Consider the following 9,619-nt stretch of genomic DNA (forward strand, 5'->3'; position numbering starts at 1 on the left):
GCGAAATAGAGTTCAGAAATTGAGGAAATTACGTAACGCCGAGGAAAAAATTTCACGTTTACGAAATAATGGAGATTTTTTTATCGCGCCGTGTAACGCAAGACGGGATTACACAGCAAGATGTTGAAAATCAACAAGCTCTCTAGCGGAATAAAATACACATTTTTGATTATAACACTTTCGCACGCCTACAAACTTTCCAATTTTACCCAAATACACGTTTACTTTCAGAACAATTTGGATAACAGTGGCGATAGAAATTTTAAATATAAATAAAATCTGAAACCCACTTTACACGATCTATAATTTGCGACAGAATTCAAGATAGAATTCTACTATTTTTTAAGAGAAATTTTTTCTAATGCATCAGCATGTTTATTTTTGTTAGTGACAGATTTCACTGCATATAGACAAGGATATTTATGTTCACTTAATAAACAAGTAATTTGCTCCTGCGACCAAAGACATTTTCACGTAACTGCTCAGATACGACAGCAGTTAAGTTGCAGTTATCATTTACAATTTGTCGGTATTTATGCACTGTGCACAATCAGTGCATCATGTATCTTCACATATTTTTTTGTATAAAATTAAAGATGAAATGGTTATCTTAAATTCTGTCGTAAATTACACTAAGAGAAAAAATATCTTAACAGCAACAAAATGATTTACTCCAATAGCTTATTTATTTACAGTCGAATTAAAAATTTCTTAATTGAAATATTTGCGTAAATAAAATAAAGAAATAATTCTTATTCAAGTAACTTTTCTTGCAACTCTAGAAAATGTTTAGACTATTGTTTTTTAGACTATTTTTATATTCAAATTAATCATATTTTTCAATCTAAGAAAACAATTTAATTAAATTTAATAATTTTTAATATTATTAGTTTATTCGTAAAATCATAAAATGTTTTTACTTAAACCGAACAAACGAATGCTTGCGTCAAAATACATGGTTTAAGAAAAAAATATATTTTTTTCATTCAAAAAAAATTTGTCTTTCGTATAGAAAGTGTCAGAAGGTTCGTACGAAAAAAATTGTGAGAAAAAAAATACGGCGATTTGCGCGTTGGAAATCAGCGAATTAATTAAAAAGAAAACTCTTGGAGATTCTGTGTATTGTTTTCAACGTATCGTTGTTTTGTTCGGCGATGCCTCAGCCACGCACATTACGCAAGCATACTCGAAAATTTGTTCGAGCTCCACGGCGCATTCCAGCGATTTCGATCGGTCGATGACTAAGGACATCACATTTACATGAATCCTCCTCCTTCTCCCCCAATCCCTTCTTAGAGGAGCGCCACGGAAGACGATCTCTTCTTCTTGTTCGGTCGGTACGTGACAGGAATGCGGGAATACGCCCACTTAACCGAAATATCTACCTGCCCGACTCCGCTTCTCCGGGAGTGACTTATGAGTCACGATCCCGCATCATCGCGCGCGCTTCTCTCTCTTTTACTTTTTATGCATCCCGACACCTCGCGCTTACGCGTCGCGATCACGCGCATCCTCGTGAAGCCCAGCGTGGAAACCGCGCCGCCGCGCCGCGTCGCGGTCGTCCCTTCCCGTTTCTTTCGCGCGGCGCGAGCACGCGAGAGAGTTACAACCCATAAATAAACACGTACCTTCGCGTTATCAGATGTAATGTAAACCGCGGCGCGTCGAAAAAAAGAGGAAAAAAGTGAAATTATACTACCGCTATCTTCTTAGAATCTCGAATGCAGCATTACTTATAATAAACCATTCCGAATTTAGTCGACAACCTTGCAAATTGTTCATTGATTAAACTTAGAAACAATTTGCCGGGTTGTCAACTAAATTCGGAATTATTTATTATTTCTCAGATTCGTTCGGCGCAACAATGGAAAGCGGAGAGAAATATTCGGGGCAGTGTCTCTCAGCGAGCGCTCGGTATGTGTCTATCTCGAAAGGATTGATCGGGATTTGCGATTGCGAAACTCACCGTCCTCGATCCGAGAAGCGCGACGGAGGAGGGTTCCCCGCAGCAACGTCGTTAGCCGTCAGCCCAACCGATCGCGATAAGCCGCGATCCACGACTATCCACTCACTGCACTTAATTTACGCACACCCGGCGCGCCTTCGCGATCCTTTTTCGGCGAGCACACTGAACTACGATATCTTTCCCAAACGCCTACCGAACGCGCCCGAAGTCACTAAATCCGCTTACTAGGGCGCACCGATTCTCCCACCGAGGTTTCTCTCGTCGCGGGATCGAAGGGATCTCGCCGATCGACGGCGACGAGCACTTTTCACGACGACGCGTCCGGGAAAACGACGCTCGCGTCGCTTCATATTCCGAGAATCGTTCCCGCCGATCGTGAATCGGCCGGACGTCGAGCGATCGGTGTAACGGCGCGCGCACAACGCGGCGCGGCGCGGCGCGGCGCGGCGCGGCGCGAGCGACGCGTGAGGCGAAGGAAAGGAAACTCTCACCGATCGCACCTGGCGGCGCGAGCTCGCTTTTCCTCCGACGCAGACACGCGCGCGCGCGCGCGTTTCCGCCGCGTTTTCCGCCGCAATCGCGCGACACACGGAGATCACCTGAACGCGTGCGCGCGCGCGCGCCCCGCGAGAGCACACGTACCACCGCGTAAGAACGAAACCGACACGACACTGGATGAGAACGGGCAACAGGTTCGTCGGCTTGCCCGCGAGGAACGCGAGGCGCAGGTAACGCGGGGAGGGGAAGGGGCAGAGAGGAAGAGCGGGGAAGGGCCAGCCAGGCGAGCCAGGTAAGCCGCCATTGCTCCTGACGCAGCATCCAGCCTGGCAGTGGCGTAATTAACGGGGCCCATGAGGGCCCATTAGGTTTCTTCTCGCGAACAACGGAGTCTCTAATGACCGTCTTTTTTACACGGGCGATATTTTAACAGCCGCGCTTCACGTGATTGTGTGGAAAAACAGTGTCTCCGCGAAATTGATAATTATGCAAGTTTTTCTCGGATTGTATGAACTATTTAGGGTTCTCTCTTTGTCACGATGTGTCGTAATTTGCACGGAAGAATTTTCGAACTAAACAATTCCTGTCCTATCACTGATTTCGATAATTCACAGACAAAAAATTGCTAGACCTTCAGAAACAAATTTTTCAAGTCAGAAAAAAATTATTTAATTCCTTGTTTAATTTTACTCGATTTAAATCCCATGACAATTGGACACGAGAAGAAAAATTGAATGAAAGGATAAAAAAATCGTCTTTACGTCCGTAACATAAGAATTAAAAACAAAAAGAGGAATAATTTCCTGAAGATTTCTTCGGCGAGATCGTGAAAGATTGACTTGAAATTTCCCCAGGAGTTTTCATCTCCGTATACCTACTTTTCGCAAGTTGCGTTAGTTAGACTCTGCCCGCACCGAATCCGCGCGTCGGCGTGATCAATCGCATTGTTTGACGTAGCGCACCTCTGATAGGAAGTGCCGGTTACGTCACTGCGGCAACAGGTTGTTGCCAATGGGAGCTGCCATGAATGAGCGAGCGAGCGAGCGAGCGAGCGAGCGAGCTCGTTTCGTGTGGCAGCGCGACCTGCCCCTGACATTAGGCAAAACCGAATACGATCTTTCTGAACGCGGCCCCGTAATCCGTCGTTGTTCGACAAATACGCGAAATCGCGTTCGTTCTCCTCATTTCTCTCCTCTCTCCGTATCTCTCACTCTCTTTCCCTCTCGGTGGGTGGCTTATCGACGACGATGGAACGCCATGCTGATGAATTCTCAACGACCCACGATCGCAGAAGGCTCGCGTATTCGGAAGAGCCGAGTCATTATCAAAACCAACGATTCAAGGATGTCGCGTCAAAAGATTCTTCCCGGAGAGAAACTCTCGCAGTTTTTTAACGAAGAAAGAAGACTAAAAACATTATTTGATCTGAGAGAGACCGTGAAATTACACACACAAAAAAAATATCTTTCTAGTGTTAAGAGAGAAAAGTCATTGTTCAATGCAGTTTTCTATTTTTGTTTTTTTAATAATGATTACCTTTAGAAAAAATGTTTTCCTGATTATAGTTTTAGCAAATACACTCGTCTCATTTACTTGAAACGGATAATATTTACTTAAAATAAACGTCTGTATATATACAGAAAAATATACACTTGAATTAAGTAAAACTAAGAAAAAAGATGTGTTTAATTTTTAAGTATAAAAGTTTTATTTCGATTTTCGTTTTTTAAATATTTGAAAATAGCTTTAGTATTAAATAATGTTTAATAAAAACATTTTAATATCTTAAAATTAAACACTTCTCTTTTCATTGCATTATTTATTTCGAATATTTCATAAATTCAAGTGTCCACAAGTTTATCAAAAGTAGTTCGTCATAAACATCAAATTCATTCAAAATATATTCTGCATCCTAGTAATTTAATATTTCAATTAAGAATATTAAGTTTAGACAAAAATTCTATTTGCTATTTTAAACTTTCCTTCGATACAACTTTATAAAATTCCAACATATTCTTTTTTTTAATATATAATAAGTTGATACAATTTTTTATAAAATTTATCATAAATATATTTTAACAACAATTATCAAGATATTCTTTGTTAAAGGTAATCGTTATTTAATAGAAGGAAAAAGTAAATTGAGTAATCACTGGATAAGAGAATTAATATTTTTCTACAATGTAGAAATTGCATTGTTTAAATCATTAAAAAAGTGTAGTAACGTATCTGTAATACATCTCGTTGCCTCGGAATCTCATTTCTTTCCATTGTCCAAGTGAAAGCGTTTATTTCCGAAAATTTCTCTTAAAGGTGAGAATATTCATTACTACCGTTCTCCTCTCGGCGCCTCACAGGAATTCGTAAATGCGTTTTTCACGCGAGCGAGAAAAATGGATTAGCCAGCCGGTGAAGATAAGAACGAAGGAGCAGGTAGAGCGTGTCGATGGAACGCGAGGCACATACAAGAGCCAGCTGATAGCGTATACGCAATTGCCATCCATCGCGCGCCGAAACCGTGACGGAGAATTGAGAAATGCGAGGAGCGCGCGAGCCGACGAGCGCTCGCTCCAGCTCGCTCGCTCCTGTCGCGCGCAACAACGGAATGAAGCGAGAAAAAAATACGAGGCGGCGCGGCGTCGTGTCCTCGCGCCTCGTTTCTTCGACGAGCGTAACGAAGCTCATTGCTCGGAAGAGAACGATTTGCGGTATCGGCCGGCATTCCGCTCGAAAGCGACAGCGTTACTTAAGCCGATCGTCACGCTTATTTGAAGATAATAACGTTTACATTGCGCGGAGTATTTCTCGCGAAAAGTGGTTTACCGATCCTTCCTCGAGTCTTTGTTTTTCTCTTTTTTATTTTAGGAGACAATTTATCGATTGAAATGAAGATTGTACGAATTATTCGGTGGAACTCCGAAATTTCGATGCTCGACGGGCGCGCGAAGTCCGAGTTCCGTCCAATACATTGTTGAAATTCGTGAGATTTCACGGGCGGGCGAGCCCGAGAGGTGCAACGTCTCAACACGCCGAGTACCATACGCACACAATTGTTTTCACGCGAGTCGTTTAATCTACGCGAAATCTCTGCTTTGTCGTCGTCGGAGAAACAGTAAATCCCGAACTATCCGAAAGATGTGTGCACGCGCTCGCCGCGGCGTGAAAAGTTATTGCGAGGAGGAAACACACGCAAGTGTTTTATCGTTTTTAAAATATATATTTGAAAATGCAAAAGTCAATTTTTTTTAAGAGATATTTCACACCTTGGTGTGCTTAAAAGCATTTGTAAAAAAATATATATGTCTCTTTTAAGCTGTACTACCATACTTATAGCCAGAGCTCATCAAAATCTGAGAATACTCGTGTATTTTTTTTTTTTTGTTATTGACGATAAAAACGCAGCCATTTCTATGAGACATATATTCAATTTTGTGAATTAAATTCACAGAAATTTATTCAAGCCTGAGAGAGCGGCCACGACTTTAGTTCGGTGCGCCTCTACACATAAAATGTGAACGTCGAACTACGTAGCCAATGTCTAAGAATTCTGTAGGTAACGTCCACGAATTTGTGGTTGTCTTCCACAATGAGTTATGCAAAGGCAAATCAGTTTGTTAAACATTTTTGTCATCTACATTGAAAAAAAAGTGTTTGGTATTTGACTATAACTGTATAATAAAAAAATATGTTTGGGAGCTCCATTTTTGTAATTATTATTGCTAATAATGTTAATAATAATAATAATTTTGTATTTATAGTTCTATTAACTATGAAAAAGTTTTACTGTAAATTATATTTTCAAATGTAGTAAAATGTCAAGATGGGAAAGTAAAATTAAAATTTTATATAGTAAATGCAATCGCAATTATAGTGAATATAAACTATTTTTTAAATATTTGTTTGCTATTTACGTAGTAATAATATTTGATTATAATTTGACTATAATTGCGTAATAAAAAAATATTGCTCCGTTTTTGTAATTATTATTGCTATAATAATAATAACTTTAATAATTATTATTATTATATTTATAGTTCTATTAACTATGAAAAAAGTTTACTCTAAATTATATTTTCAAATGTAGTAAAATATCAAGACGCTAAAATAAAATTAACATTTTTATACAGTAAATGCAATTGCAATTATACTAAATATAACTATTTTTTAAATATTTGTTTGCTATTTACGTAGTAATAATAAGTAACATATATAATTTGTATGATTAAAACAATTAAATATCGTTGGCACCGAAAATAAATTACAGTCAAATTATTGCAAGTATATTTCACTCACTGCACTCCTGAACTGCCTCTGGGAATTTTTTATCTATGGGATTTATAGATGTTGGCTACACGTTTGATGTCTACATTTAATAAACATAGAAGTGCTTTAAAATAAAGTCACAGCTAAATCACGATTGTGACATCCTTCTGTACGTACTTGAGATAAAAATGGCTTTCAAACTCACCGACACTGATGCGCAACAGCGGAGTAGAAACTGCATTAGCTTATTAAACTGTAACAAACAAAAATGTACAAGTCAAAACAGTGCCCAAAGCAATCAACATTTCAAGAGATAATTATTACGCACATTCAATTTTTCATTCACCTGCGGAAATATTTTATAAAACACATAAAATAAATTTGTACTTATATTAGAAATCTTTTTTTAGATATAAATGCACGTAAATTTAATAAATATATAAAATCCTAATTTTCTTTCCTAAATAATATAAGAAATTACAAGCTCCAAAATTGTCACATGCAAATACGGAATGCGTAACGCAATCGTTTCGTAGATGAATGATTCCTGGTACAAATTTCCACTGAAAAACGATAGAAAACAATTCACATTTGTGAATTCACGAGCCAAAGTCCATATTCAAAACGAGATGATTTTTTTCTATCGGATTCTAGTTTTTTGCCAGAGATTATTAAGGGTATGTCCCGAATTTGCACATCGAACGCATAGAGCGTTATGTGTCCTTGTGTAACGATCGACGAACAACAAGGATAAATCATGCTCTGTGCGCAATAAGCAATCAATAAAAAATTAATTACCCATGGTTGTTCCGCCGGCGCCTGATGCCCCCCGGGCCTCCTCCTCCTCTCGCCATTGTTGTGACGTTGTGTCCTTTCCACTTGCACAAGATTCATCGCACACTGCTTGCACACTGATGATTAGAACACTGCCGGATCGCGTGATACTTCGTACATACTACAACACACCCGAAGACGACGTGAGGGGCGTGCGATTTCGCGAAACTACGATTCGTCCGACATCGCTTCCTCACTCACACACGCGAATTGAGCAGTACACTCGCGAGAACATGTCGACGATAATTACCCGGCACTCCGATAGTGCGTAGATAAGCCACTTCTTTAAATTGGTACCCGTCAGCAGAATTAATGAAACGGGGACGATACGATCGTCACATCAAATTGTACCTCCGACCTTCCACTTGATAACAAAGGCACGTATCACGCACGAGCGTGAGTGAAACACAAAACGCGCAGCGAGAGTTTAACGCTTGTCGCGAGTCGCGAGTCGCACTGATGTTACACGAAGGAACGTCTCACGAACGAAATACCACGTCGTAACGTGTGCATCAAAACAGCTCGCTCCGCTCGTCACTTTTCGACTCCGTATCTACGCACAATTCACTTGAAACACGAGAAAAATACGGAGCACCGACCGGCGGCGAATAAAAGATGGCGACAACTGGCAACGAAAAGCAGAAACGGTCCGGAACGGTCGAGTGACGTCACGAGAAAAAGGAATGGACGGCGTATGACGTCACGAGAAATAGTCCGAGACTTCGGAGAAAACAGCCAGAGCCGGTTGATCGAATGCACGGCGTTGGAGCAACGAACAGAGACGAACTGACTCTCTCCCGTTCAAGAAACTTCGAAGAATCATCCAGCACGAGTTAAGCGATGTCCGTCTACGACGATCGGTCAGCGTTTCACGTCACAATGCCGCGGGAACGAGTACGCGGGCGAGCATGACGACCGGACTCGACGAACGCACGATGCCGGATTTCGCGAACGAGTACGATCGCAAGCATTCCATAAACGACACTCGCGTATCGAGACGATCACGTACTAACGCACGCGGTACTCTCGACGGCGTATTTACGCGTAATTTCAACTCGGAAAGCGCGAGAAGCACGGGACGTTCGACCGCGTTGACCGCACGAGAGCAAGTATGGCGCAGTAGCTGGAGCCGACGCGGCGACGGTTCGGCGCCGGCGCCCGAGCGGCGGCGGACGTAGCCGAGCGGCTCGGCCGTAGCCGTTGCTCCCGGCTCCGTCGCACTTGTAGCAGTGTATCCCATGCGTTTCAGCTGATACTCTCCACGTGCAGTCCACGTTCTTCTCGTCGAGTGCCCCGCTTGCGTCGCATCGCTGCTTGTATATGCCTGCCGAGTAATTATCGATGATTAATAAAATTCTATCACGCACAAGGATCACATTTCGAGAAAAATAAGTTAATTAGAAATCGGAATTTAGAGTTTATCATAAGAATCGGTATCTACGGTATGAACGTTAACGTTATTCGCAGAATCTTTCGTAAGAGTAATATATTTCGATGTTATCGAAATATATTAGGTCTTTGCTTTTTCTCCCCGTGTACTCTTTCTGAAATTCTATATTTCTAATACGTATAAATTTATGTTCTTGTAACTTTATTATATGTTTTCTGGATTGGTAGTAATTAATTAAATAGATAAAAGTTAAATAATAAAGTTAAAAATTCAATAACTTTTAACTTAATTTAGTTACTTTTAAATGATTTTAAAATTTTAACTTTAATTTAATTATTTTTGCAACATATAAACTTTAATTTATTACCTAACCTTTTTTCTAAGCAAAAAATTTATCTATGTAAAAGAAAAAATACCTTTTTGTATTTAAAAAAAATATATTTTTTTATTATTCGTGTAAACTTAACTTATAAATAAATTAAATTATTAAAAACTATTACAAATGAATTAAATAATATTAAATTTGTTTGACGATCCATATTATAATCGCTTTGAGTCATTTAACTTTAAAAACTCGCAACAGTTTAATTTAATATAAATAATGCTTTTCAAAATTAGCTATTAATTAACTTGATTTAATTTTAATACAACTTTGAACTATTTAATCA

General features: G+C 39.8%; 1 protein-coding gene across 2 annotated transcripts in view; it reads right to left on the reverse strand.

The window, feature by feature from the left end:
* LOC105199142 overlaps window positions 1-8,784 on the reverse strand; it is a 168,539-nt gene extending 159,755 nt beyond the window's left edge. Inside the window, exons 1-2 of one of the 2 annotated variants that reach the window (XM_039446226.1) lie at window positions 7,526-8,784; window positions 6,933-6,980 (exon numbers count right to left, since the gene is read on the reverse strand). The gene's annotated coding sequence lies outside the window, so the exon portion shown is untranslated. Of the gene's footprint in view, window positions 1-1,966; window positions 2,632-6,932; window positions 6,981-7,525 lie in introns of those variants that run through there. The other variant, XM_039446227.1, reaches the window with a different exon arrangement.
* Between the last annotated feature and the right edge of the window lie 835 nt (window positions 8,785-9,619).

The sequence above is a fragment of the Solenopsis invicta genome, chromosome 2, assembly GCF_016802725.1.
Source record: "Solenopsis invicta isolate M01_SB chromosome 2, UNIL_Sinv_3.0, whole genome shotgun sequence".
In the NCBI taxonomy this organism is placed as follows: Eukaryota; Metazoa; Arthropoda; class Insecta; order Hymenoptera; family Formicidae; genus Solenopsis; species Solenopsis invicta.